The 13,524-nt window shown below is 34.7% G+C and overlaps 1 long non-coding RNA gene across 1 annotated transcript; it reads right to left on the bottom strand.

The window, feature by feature from the left end:
* Window positions 1-1,256: 1,256 nt before the first annotated feature.
* LOC127839003 (uncharacterized) lies at window positions 1,257-12,206 on the bottom strand. Its single transcript, XR_008030100.1, has 2 exons — window positions 11,863-12,206; window positions 1,257-1,993 (listed from the first exon to the last, which is right to left on the bottom strand). It is a non-coding gene; the product is annotated as an uncharacterized LOC127839003 (long non-coding RNA).
* Window positions 12,207-13,524: the final 1,318 nt, after the last annotated feature.

The raw sequence follows: 13,524 nt of genomic DNA, 5'->3' as shown, positions 1-13,524 counted from the left end.
TAAACATCTGGCCCAGTGTTCACAAAACGATTTTGTGATTGAAAATCGATTTTAACTGACATCGATTTTCATTTTTTCAACTACAATGAAAATCCCTTTTCAATGACAAACAAAATCAATTTTCGATTGCAAAATATGTTTTGTGAACGAAGGAGTTCCAGTATAACAATACAATCGAAAAAAAGTAACCCACACCTGGGCTTGAAACAATTACCCTTGGAGTAAAAGTCTAGCGGTTTTACCACTCGGCCATCGTTGCCGTCCAGGTACTTGATATATATTTTACACTTTATATAAGCAATCCTTGTAATGTCACAAAATATATTGATTTTGATAACAACAAAACTTTCAAAATTATACTATTTCACCCATTTGTAACGCTTTATAATCATAAGGTTTTTAAATCATGAAATGATGCTAAATGAATATTTTAGAGTGTAGTAAATGTTCAGTATTACTGTTTCCTTGCAAAAATATATCTAAAACAAAAATGTGCATATCGGAAAAGACAACCAATTATTTTGTCAATTTATCAAAACATGAAAAGGTCCCTTTAACAGTATTACAAATGTGTTACTAAAACACTTACTTAACACTTAACCCTATATGAGCATGTATGAGGTGCATTCCCCAAACAATACTAAAGTCTTTAAGATACTGAATATTGTTAACACGGAACTGTCGGAGACGGGTGATGCTCCCCAAATTTTTTTTTGTCACAATTTTGCACTATATATTCAGATAAAAGAAAACGTCTTGAAGGCACAGTAGTTGGGGGACAAGAATTTCTTTATAGAACATTTAAAAGGGCCATAACTCTGTGAAAAATGATCCGACCAGAACCCGCTGATAATATGCACATCTCCTCTTGGTAGTGAAGCTTCCCATAAAGTTTCATTGAATTCCGGTCATTAGTTGCTGAGAAATAGCCCGGACAAGAATTGCACTTTATGTACAGTTAATTGAAAAATTCAAAAATTTCAAAGGGCCATACCTCTGTGAAAAATCATCCGACCACAACCCGCTGATAATATGCACATCTCCTCTTGGTAATGAAGCTTCCCATAAAGTTTCTTTGAATTCCAGTCATTAGTTGCTGAGAAATAGCCCGGACAAAAATTGTGCACTGACGGACAGACAGACAGACAGACAGACGCACACATGGACAGACGAAGCGGCGACTATATGCTCTCCCCAAAATAAATTTTGGGGGAGCATGACAATGTTATGTACTAAAACTATATGAAAGTCACGTCTAACACTTTTAATTTATTTATTTTTCATTTATAACAATTTGTTAATGGTATAATTTTAGCATGTATATTTGCAAACCATGAGGTGTTTAGATTGACTTGTCTTTATTCTTGAGTCTAAGAATGGCTTGTTGATTACGTGACAAGATTTAAATCATGTACATAACAATACTACATAAAGTCACATAAGTAAATTCCATTAACACAAAACAACCTGTCCACAGGTCAATGGCATATTAAGATTTGCCCACTGGGTAAACAGTGCTTATGGATGTGCCTAAAGTGTCATCATAGATAAGCCTGTGCAGTTTACACAGGCTAATCAGGGACAACACCTTACACACATGCATTTAACCCTCTTTTCTCAAAACGCGGCGCCATTGGATTATTTTCATCTATTTGATGACAATTTTGCAAAATAAGAATTCCTTAACAGCGTTCATTTATTTGCAAAATATGATGCTAAAAACAATGAATTCCTATACCTGCAGGTTTGTTACATACAAATTACCGACTGACAACATGTGCTTTGACCAATGTACATTAGTAAAAGCCATTAACACAAAAACTTCCACACCATCATCCATATGTTGTCGGCAGGTAACTGGGATATCAATGGCTCACTGACAGCCTCCCTGCAAAGTCTAGTCAAGATAGCGCCTCCCCTTCCAGTTTCTTCCGTCGTAGCTGAGTGAGTCGGTGCATCCATTTGTCGAGCTTCTCTCAGGATCCGAGTAGAGCTGTCAAGTAATTAAAACGAAGTGTTAAAGGGATCTTTTCACGCTTTGGTAATTTGACAAAATTGAAAAAAGTTGTTTCAGATTCGCAAATTTTCGTTTTAGTTATGATATTTGTGAGGAAACAGTAATACTGAACATTTACCATGGTCTAATATAGCCATTACATGCATCTTTTGACGATTTTAAAACCTAAAAATTATAAAGCGTTGCAACGCGAAACGATTGAATAATTTGGAGAGTTCTGTTTTTGTCGTTAAATTTTGTGAAACTACGAAGATTGCTTATATTAGGTATAAAATACATTACATATGTGTAATCGGCGGAATAGCTCAGTAGGCTAAAGCGTTTTTATTTCAGGACTCTGGCAGGACTCCAGGGGTCACTGGTTCGAAACCTGGTCCGGGCAATGTTCTTTTCCTTTTTTTAATTTTATTCTTGATTTTTTACTGGAGCTTTTACGATCCAATGTTTACATTTATCGATATAAAGCATTTAATGAATAAGTTAAAAAAATGCCAAAATCTGTGAAAAGGCCCCTTTAAGTAAGGTCTAGAAAATGTTATTTGTTAATGCTTAACCCTTTACCACTTAGAAACGTATTTTGACATATGTGTAGTCCCTTAGAAAGTTGAATTTAATTAAAATCCTTTTCGTACTAGATTCAAGTTTTGAAGGCTTCATTTCCAACCCTTAGATACTGATGAGAGCAAACAGCATAAAACCAGATAAGAATCGTTCACTTAAATCTTTTCTTTCATCAATTAAGTCTTTACCACCTAGATATGTATTTGGACTCATTTGTAGTCCCTTAGAAAATAAAATGTATTTAAAGACCTTTCTTACTAGATCAAAGTTTTAAAGGTTTCAGTTCCAATCCTAGGATACTTATGAGCAGCAAACAGCATAAAACCGGAACAGACTGCGAGTTACTCACAGGCTGTTCTGGTTTTATGCTGTTTGTACATAGCCATTTTTACTATGCTTCTGAGTGGGAAAAGGTTCAACAAGGTCTTTACAGGGGCATGTAACATGAACTCGCTTCAACATGATGTAAGAGAACGATTTGAAATCTTACCATGCCGATTCGTAAGACTGTTACATGTGACAAACATGGATTGAAATTGTGTTGAAATTAATATGAGCCTCACTCTGGAAAACAGGGCTTAAAGCACTTTCTAGGAAAACAGGCTTAAAGCACTTTCTAGGAAAACAGGGCTTAAAGTAATTTCTTGGAAAACAGGGCTTAAAGCACTTTATAGGAAAACAGGGCTTAAAGCACTTTCTATGAAAACAGGGCTTAAAGCACTTTCTAGGAAAACAGGGCTTAAAGCACTTTCTAGGAAAACAGGGCTTAAAGCACTTTCAAGGAAAACAGGGCTTAAAGCACTTTCTAGGAAAACAGGGTTTAAACCTGTTTCTAGGAAAACAGGGCTTAAAGCACTTTCTAGGAAAACAGGGCTTAAAGCACTTTCTATGAAAACAGGGCTTAAAGCACTTTCTAGGAAAACATGGCCTCAAGTACTTTCTAGAAAAACAGGACTTAAAGCACTTTCTTGGAAAACAGGGCTTAAAGCACTTTCTAGGAAAACAGGGCTTAAACCTGTTTCTAGGAAAACAGGGCTTAAAGTACTTTATAGGAAAAAAGGGCTTAAAGCACTTTAAAGGAAAACAGGGCTTAAATCACTTTATAGGAAAAAAGGGCTTTAAGCACTTTATAGGAAAACAGGGCTTAAAGCACTTTATAGTAAAACAGGGCTTAAAGCACTTTATAGGAAAAAAGGGCTTAAAGCACTTTAAAGGAAAACAGGGCTTAAATCACTTTATAGGAAAAAAGGGCTTTAAGCACTTTATAGGAAAACAGGGCTTAAAGCACTTTATAGGAAAACAGGGCTTAAAGCACTTTATAGGAAAACAGGGCTTAAAGCACTTTATAGGAAAACAGGGCTTAAAGTACTTTTTAGGAAAACAGGGCTTAAAGCACTTTGTAGGAAAACAGTGCTTAAAGCACTTTGTAGGAAAACAGGGCTTAAAGCACTTTTTAGGAAAACAGGGCTTAAAGCACTGTATATGAAAACATGGCTTAAAGCGCTTTATAGGAAAACAGGGCTTAAAGCACTTTCTAGGAAAACAGGGCTTAAAGCACTTTCTAGGAAAACAGTGCTTAAAGCACTTTCTATGAAAACAGGGCTTTACGCACTTTCTAGGAAAGGGCTTTAAGCACTCACTCTATGAAAACAGGGCTAAAAGCACTCACTCTAGGAAAACAGGGCTTTAAGCACTCACTCTAGGAAAACAGGGCTTAAAGCACTTTCTAGGAAAACAAGGCTGTAAGCACTCACTCTAGGAAAACAGGGCTTAAAGCACTCACTCAAGGAAAACAGGGCTTAAAGCACTCACTCTAGGAAAACAGGGCTTTAAGCAATCACTCAAGGAAAACAGGGCTTAAAGCACTCACTCTAGGAAAACAGGGCTTTAAGCACGTGTGTTAATGTGAAAAAGCTAGAGAGGTATCCAAGCTGCTGATGGACAACAAGTATCACTGCCAAAGACTATAAAAATGTTCAAACTTAGTTTTATACCTGAAAATGAAAGTGTTTGTCTTTAACTTTGAATCAATAAATTAATATTAAATATATTATAAGAACAATCACACATCTATAAAAATGTGAATACTTCCATTTAATTGATGTTTTTTGGAGAATTCAATAGACTTACAGTTTGTTTTTTATTTTTATTTTTTTAGGGGGAGGCCTGACACTCTTTCTATAACACATGTATATAAAACTAGTTTCAGTGTAAAAATGTTGATTAATATATTGAAACTTATGTGGGCTTGCCAGCATCAATTTTATCTCCTTAACATAAAAAGTAACTATTTGAACTTTCTTTTACTGATATTTAACCCCAATACAATTAATGTCTACCACATTGACTATTAAAAGGCAATTAAAATAATATTTAATGTATAATATTATTATTATTTGCTCACACCATTCAGCATGTTATATTGAAATATTCACAATTAAATATAAAATACTAAGGGTGCTGTTTATTATTCAATAAATATTTTGGTGTTGAAATGTGCCTTATCAGTGGATATTTTTCAGATTGAATGATTGGCTGACATAGTATGGTATCAGATAAGAAATTAGCCCTCCCCCAATTAAATCAAATTTGCATCATAAACATTAATCCCTATCAGTGCTCCATCTAGGCCTTACAAAGGGATGTTGATAGACTTTTGATTGGTTCAGCCACCATCATTTTGAAAACAAGCGACTTTTGATTGGTTGAAGAACAGGAAGTTATATTTTGAAAACAAGCCTTTTCAGCAACTGACATTGAGCTAAATGTTAGGTATAATTGAGCAACATTAAGACTTATTATTCTAGTGTAAAATGTCTTGAAATACTTTCAGCATGAACCACATGAAGTATTGTGTGATGAAAACAATGTGTATTTACCACAATGTGTAAATCAACAATGAGTTTCTTGCAAAGGAGATTCAAAGTGGGTGGTGAAAGTGATATGGTCTCATAGTTCAGCAACTGCCTGTTTTTTTGAATACTAAAGAACCGTTGTTACAGGTTTGTATTTTCATTTCTGCATCCCTTTTTTATTTAGTTTATTGAATTAATTATGATCATTATCATATTTATGTATTGTCACTGGATAATGTAAATGGATAAGCAAAATGTAATGCAATTTTAAGGAAAAACAACACCATTTGAATTATTATGGCTGTATTTTATGGTTATTGTCATCTTAAATGTTATTTATACATATTTCTGGTCATTAATGATATTAAATGAGAACTTATTTTTTTTTATTTGAAGATTAAATCCCAAGGTGAAATGTACATTGATCGGAAGATTCTTTGGAAAGAAAGTGCATCATCGCCTGCCAAAAAGGGAGCAAAAGGGGGACTACCTGATGTATGGACTTTAATACCAGGTTTACTCTGCACGAGCAGGCCAACTTGAGGAGAATAGGAGTTGGAAAACCGCGCCCTGTCCTTGACCAAGAAAAGCTGGATTTGTTGAGAGGTAAAACTATACAGGTTATTGCATCTTAAAGGCGTCACACTTCCGACCAGTCCACACAGCCAAATGAGACCACGTATCTTGGTACATTTTCAAACAGAATTTTCTACCAAACGTAATTCCTTGTAATTATTTATAAAAAGCGTTTATTCACATGTGATCACGGGATTACAATTGCAAAAATAAACAAACAAAAACAACAAGCAAACAAACTTGTTTTGATTTAAATTTATAATTGTTATAGCAACAAGATTACCATAACAGCAATATTTAACACTTATAAAATATTTTTCAGGACCTGATCTCAAATGAGATCATGCACGAGACGCGCCTCGCAAAGGCCATGACAGTAGCTTTCAGACCTGATCAGCTGGTGACTGATCTATGAAGGGTCGTTCAACCTACCCTAAGGGGGAGATTCGAGAGGGTCTCCCGATTGCCGATCGCTGCGCCATGGTTGGTATGATTCTTATTTTAGGGAAAAGGGGGAATTATATATATAAGGCTCCTATTGCCTCTATATCCATTTTGAAAAAAAACATGATGCAATTAATTCAAATTTGACTCCAGCAAATAATCGTCTTGTGTTAATTTAATGCTACTGCTATAATTGAAGAGTTACAAAAAATTGTTTGTGTATAAAAAAATTTGGAGAATTTAACACAAAGGCAGACAGAAAAAAAAACTCAGTATAAAGTTAAAGATTAAACTTTCATTTTGAACGATAAAAAATTCAAGCCACAGTAATTCGCCTTCTTGTTTCAAAAACCTCTTTTGAAATCCTTCTAATGTAGATGATGTTAAAATGGGATACCTGAACTGATGATATTGATGTAAAGCTTATTCCACCAAAATCAAGGCATTCAGACTAGACTTGATCTTGGTGTTATAAACTTCTACATGTATTTTGAATACTGTTATGTACAGTAAAATTTTGCATTGATTGTTCATATACATTTCTTCAGATGTCATCTCCAAAAAGTTTGCCCTGCCCATTTCAACAGTGGCAGAAAAAAATGAGATGGGCCTTAAGGAGGCATCGTGTGTTGTACAGCGCGGAGAGTTTATGAGATGAATTGTGTAGTGCTGAGCAACTTTGTTGCGTGTGTATATAGGTGTAAATATGTGTATAGGTCTATCCCAGGAAAACATATGATGAATGATTTCTTAAAAGCGTCATTTTATATATCCGGTACCACCAACACAGTTAAACACAATTATTATTAATTTTATCCTTTTTATCACCCTTCACTAACTGAAACTGTATACATCATGGTTCATACCCTTCTTTAGAATGGCCCTAAGATGAAAATGTTATTTATTTTTATTTATTATGTTAAAGGTGCTGTTATATTGTGATAATGTATCTTGGGTAGATGTTTTCCTGGTTTTGTTAAAAATGCACTTGAAAAATGTTCCCATTATTTGTTTTTTTTAAATAAACATAGTTTTGCTGCAAATTGTGTGTTTTTGTGTGTTTTTATCACACAGGGCTTGTAATGATCTGTTGTGATTTTATCTCTAACCTTTTTTACCAGAAAGGTGTAAAATATTTTTTTTACAAAGGTTACAGGTCAGAGGAGCAAAATTTTATAATCCCTTCAGTGAACAAAGACTCACAAAAACCAACTTAAACACACTTATGTAAACAGAAGGGTGTTTAAGTTGGTTTATGTGAGTCTTGTTGCACGCAAACAAACCACTCAGTTTCGGTTTTTGTGAGTTTTGGTAAGTTGGTTTTTGTGGGTTTTGGTATGTTGGTTTTTTTTAACCCACAAAAATCCAACTTACCAAAACCAACCAAGTGAGTTTCTTCTGTGTTTTACTCAGTTTTAACCAAGTTGGTAAAAAGACCCACTTTTAATACAGAAAAAACAACTTACCAAAACTCACAAAAAAAACAACTTACCAAAACCCACATAAGTGAGTTTTTCAGTGTTTTACTCACTTTTAACCAAGTTGGTAAAAAGACCGACTTTAAAGACAGAAAAAAAGCAACTTACCAAAACTCACAAAAAAGCAACTTACCAAAACGAACTAAAAACCTACTTACCTAAACCAACAAAAACAACTTACCAAAACCCACATGAGTTTTTTCTGTGTTTTACAGTTTTAACCAAGTCGGTAAGCAAAAAAGACCCACTTAAACCAACTGCCAATACCGCTTGGTTTAACACGGATACAACCCGTGTTTAACTCGAGTTTTACACACTTATTTGGGAAGGGCGCCATATGCTTATATTATCATTTTTTGATAATGACATTGTGTGCCTATCTTAATTGTAATTTGTTCAAGTTGGGCTATAAAAATATTATTTTAATAATCTCTATTTTAACATTTTGTCTCATGCTGGATATGTTATATTTTATTATAGTTTTTTTTTTTATTTGCAGAAAGTTGCAACCACACATTTCGATGGGAAATGATCATTCGTTCAAGTTCTTGGCGGCACAGTTCTAGCCTTATCAGTTGCAGCGGTCTCAGTCTTTCTCTGCCTCTCAAACAATTCAAGATATACCCCCTCTACATTCCGACACAGCTTCAAATCAACCCATCTAAATACTTTTTAGGAAAGGTAACACTTTATCAACATATTTATTATTGATAATGTTTTTGTTTTGTTTTATGTTATTGTTTTATCTTTGGATGTTATAGATGATCTTAATTAAAAAAAGTCTAGAAATAATTTAAAGATTATTATTTTTAAAGTAGTTGTGCGATGAATGTTTAATGATATTTTTATAAAGGTTTCTTTATTTCATTTTCAGGTTAACTAGACTACCAGGCTTCCAGTGTAAACAAACATTTTCTGTAAAATGTGTTAAAAATGTGGAGACAGCACCAGTTTTATGTACAATTTTGATTTAAGACACAAATTGTTCATGTATTATTAGGTATAGCAGGTATTGACTAAGAAAGCATCTTTAATATTTAGAATTTTTCTTTGTCGACTTAAATGTATTGTGTATGATATTCACTTTTTTGCCTTGCTATCTAAAGAGTGACACAAAAAAGGAAAGCATTTCCATCTTTAAAGTATAAATTGTCATTAATTCTTTTTTTTATCAAATCTGTAATTTTTATTTTTATGCCCCCGGTAGGGTGGCATATAGCAGTTGAGCTGTCAGTCCGTCTGTCTGTCTGTCAGTCCGTGATTCCGTCCGAAAACTTTAACATTGGCCATAACTTTTGCAATATTGAAGATAGCAACTTGATATCTGGCATGCATGTGTTTCTCATGGAGCTGCACATTTTGAGTGGTAAAAGGTCAAGGTCAAGATCATCCTTCAAGGTCTAGGGACGAACATACAAATCCAAGGGAAGTAATAAGCTTTAAATAGAGATAATTATCTGACCTGCCAAGTAATTTTTTTAATAAATCTAAGCGGCGCAGTAGGAGGCATTGTGTTTCTGACAAACACATCATGGTTAAAGGTCAAGGTTATCCTTCAAGGTCTAAGGTCGAAAATACACATCCAAGGGAAGTAATAAGCTTTAAGGGAGATAATTATCTGAACCTGCAAAATGATAACCTTTTTTTTAAATAAATCAAAGCGGTGCAGTAGGGGGCATTGTGTTTCTGACCAACACATCGTGGTAAAAGGTCAAGGTCATCCTTCAAGTCAAAGGTCGAAAATACAAATCCAAGGGAAGTAATAAACTTTAAAGGGAGATAATTATTTAATATTGAAGATAGCAACTTGACATTTGGCATGCATGTGTATCTCATGGAGCTGCACATTTTGAGTGGTGAAAGGTGAAGTTCAAGGTAATCCTTCAAGATCCAATGTCAAATATATGGCGTCTGTCCGTCCGTCCGAAAACTAACATTGGCCAACACTTTTCAATATTGAAGATAGCAACTTAATATTTGGCATGCATGTGTATCTCATGAAGCTGCACATTTTAAAAGATAAAAGGTCAAGGTCATCCTTCAAGGTCAAAGGTCGAATATATGGCATCTGTCCGTCCGTCCGAAAACTAACATTGGCTTACACTTTTTCAATATTGAAGATAGCAACTTAATATTTGGCATGCATGTGTATCTCATGGAGCTGCACATTTTAAAAGATAAAAGGTCAAGGTCATCCTTCAAGGTCAAAGGTCAAATGTATGGCATCTGTCATGAATCCGAAGGGTGCTATATAGTTTTTGAACTGTCCGTCAGTCCGTCCGTCTGTCTGTTCGTCAGTCAGTCTGTCCATCCGTTAGTCTGTCCGTCCAAATATCCGTCCGAAAACATAAACATTGCCAATAATTTTTGCAATATTGAAGATAGCAACTTGATATTTGGCATGCATATGTATGTCATGGAACTGCACATTTTGAGTGATGAAAGGTCAAGGTCATCCTTCAAGGTCAAAGGTCAAATTTTGCAATATTTAGGATAGCAACGTGATATTTGGCATGCATGTGTACCTCATGGAGCTGCACATTTAGAATGGTGAAAGGTCAAGGTCAAGATCATCTTTCAAGGTCAAGGTCAAAGGTCAAATTGTGCAATATTGAAGATAAAAACTCGATATTTGGCATTCATGCATATCTCATGGAGCTGCACAGTTTGAGTGGTGAAAGGTCCAGGTCATCCTTCAAGGTCAAAGGTCAAATTTTGCAATATTGAAGATAGCAACTCGATATTTGGCATGCATGCGACTCTCATGGAGCTGCACATTTTGAGTGGTAAAAGGTCAAGGTCATCCTTCAAGGTCAAAGGTCAAATTTTGCAATCTTGAAGATAGCAACTCGATATTTGGCATGCAGGCAGATATCATGGAGCTGCAGATTTAGAGTGGTGAAAGGTTAATATCATCCTTCAAGGTCAAGGTCAAAGGTCAAATTTTGCAATATTGAAGATAGCAACTCCATATTTGGCATGCATGCGTACCTCATGGAGCTGCACATTTTGAGTAGTGAAAGGTCAAGGTCATCCTTCAAGGTCAAAGGTCAAATATATGGCTTCAAAGCGCCGCAGTAGGGAACATTGTGTTTCACGAACACAGCTCTTGTTTTAATTAAAACTTATTAATTTATTTTTGTTTATATATAAGTTAAATGTTTCTGATCATTGCTGTATACTTTGTGTTCTTTTAAAGTGAAGCAAGTGAGGCCCACATTTGTATTTGTTTTACTTTTCCCATAGATGAATGCTCATTTCTCTCATGTTTTCCATTTTTTATAAACTTATTAAATGAGATACGTTTTGATTATTACTTACTGTTTACTAATTTTCGGAATGGTTCAGTTTGTTTACATTTTAACGACGTAAGCGATATTCCACGCCTACAAAAGAAGTAGTTCTCAGTATGGGCGGGACTAGGCAAACATTGAACGCTGCACAAAATAGTGATGACGTCAAATGTGGGAGAAGTTAAACAAATGTTATTGATGGGCGGAGATTAAAATTGTTATCGGATGGGGTATCCGATAACACTTTAATATATCATGTCAGAGTCCCCAACGTTAATGTACAGTAGTGGCATAATACAATACGATACCATTGAATGTTCGTATGTTTAAACGCGAGCATGAATCAAAATTGTGTAATTTGCAGAAGCTGCAGTGTTATGATTACATTGTTATTTAAAACTTTAATCGCCGATTAATTGGCATAGTTTATTATATTCCTTTATTAAACATTTACGTTTTGAAATCCAGTCAAAAGCAGGTTTTTCTTTAATTTAACAGTCTCAAGTCAGATTTTAACAAAGTTTCCTTGTCAATTACTCTTGCAGATCGGTATATGTACGCGAAAACAAATAATATCACAGTTGCATTTTCACATATATGAGTCCACAAGTAGTATCAATTTAAATGTTTCAACTTACCTCGTACATTGGTTTGGCCTCACGCTCTGTATCGTCGTCTGGGATGACTTCATAAATAACGTTGTCGTTGTAATTACATTCTGCAAAATTGATATATCACAATTGTCATTGACTGTGTGTAAAGACTTATCACACATAATACGTATAAAAACATATTGTTGTTTTTAAAATGTTAATAAAATATGTGTTTCCGTTTTTTTTTCGAACACTTTGCGTGTGTTAAATAACACAACGTGAGACATATTAAGTTTAACACCTATCATTCAAGAAATGACGTATGGCTTACTGTTTACAAAATATAACTAGGTAATAAATGAGTTCAATCACTCGCCTTGTGGACTATATAGCCGTATACACATTACACTCTACGATGAGTGCCGAAATCAAACGGAACGCGGGTATTTCGTGCAGATACACTACCACTAAGTCAAGCGTGTCATAAACTTCGCATGCGCTGCTTTTTTTTATATTTTTCTCACAAAATACTCGGTCTTCGCAAACTGGTCAAGGATAAAACTGCTAGTGAAGAATCGATCAATATATTTATTGGCCTGTGTTTTATGGCGGGAACTAAATGCGTTTATTTGTTTTCAGACATGTGTTCTGATTTACTTAGATTGTATATTGTTCAAGTTTTGAGTCCATATGTCTATCAAATCCTACAGCAAACAAAGGCGTTCTTGTGTTACCAGCAGTATACGTGGACGAAAAAATGACAAACAAATGTACGTTATCTATCGAATGCAGGAATGGTCAGTTTAGTCCCAATGTCCTTCGATTATTAAAACAAACCTAGGCAAGTTCTGGCAAAATAGCAATTAAACGATATAAACGACACGTAACAATTCATTTTAAATTTACCAGAAACTCTTTTATTGATAGGATAACAAACTGTGCCCATTACTGAGTATGCAAATAGCCACGAAATATTTTTAACGAACAACAGACTCGCAAAAAAAATGTTTAATGCCGCAAAAAAAAATCCTGTCGCTATTTTTCACATTTGCAAAGCTAAATAGCGAAAAACCGCCCTACGCTATATGTCGCCTAAGCAACGGTAGCCCTTACCCTAACGCTAACCCTAACTCTTACTGTCACACAACCTCCTGAGTCTTAATGTAGCATCAGTAACGCTAATTAGCGCTAACTAATCTCTACTCTATATGTAATATTGCATCAATAATGTTAAATGTCGAAACAAAACATACTGCAGATATATGACGCAACATCAACGCATAGTGTGTTATCTCTTTATGTTCACTCAATTTTAAAGTAATTTCTGTACTCACATATTATTTCCAAATCGGCAATCGTTCTGAAAATAATTAAGGGTAGTACTTAAACAGTATCCGTTACTTTCATAGTATCGGCCCTCCTCATAGTATCGACCCTTCACGAAAAACCTTCAAGACGTGCTGGAAAATTAATGTTTTTTTTCAAATTTTACAAGTTGTTATTTATTTGATAGTTATCCTTGACTATTACGACGATCATTCTCATGATTTCCAATGTTCATCGAAAAGTAGGTCATGTTTATTCCAGGGTGATGCTACGAGTGTTAAATTACGTAAAACACACGTAAGTACTTTGTTAATGGATAAGTGAAAGCTTATCAAATGTGTTATATGACGCTTATTTTTCAATAAAATGTACAAATATTTT

The sequence above is a fragment of the Dreissena polymorpha genome, chromosome 7, assembly GCF_020536995.1.
Source record: "Dreissena polymorpha isolate Duluth1 chromosome 7, UMN_Dpol_1.0, whole genome shotgun sequence".
NCBI lineage: Eukaryota > Metazoa > Mollusca > Bivalvia > Myida > Dreissenidae > Dreissena > Dreissena polymorpha.
Note: the sequence above shows the minus strand (reverse complement) of the source record. Positions and strands in the feature narration are given on the sequence as shown.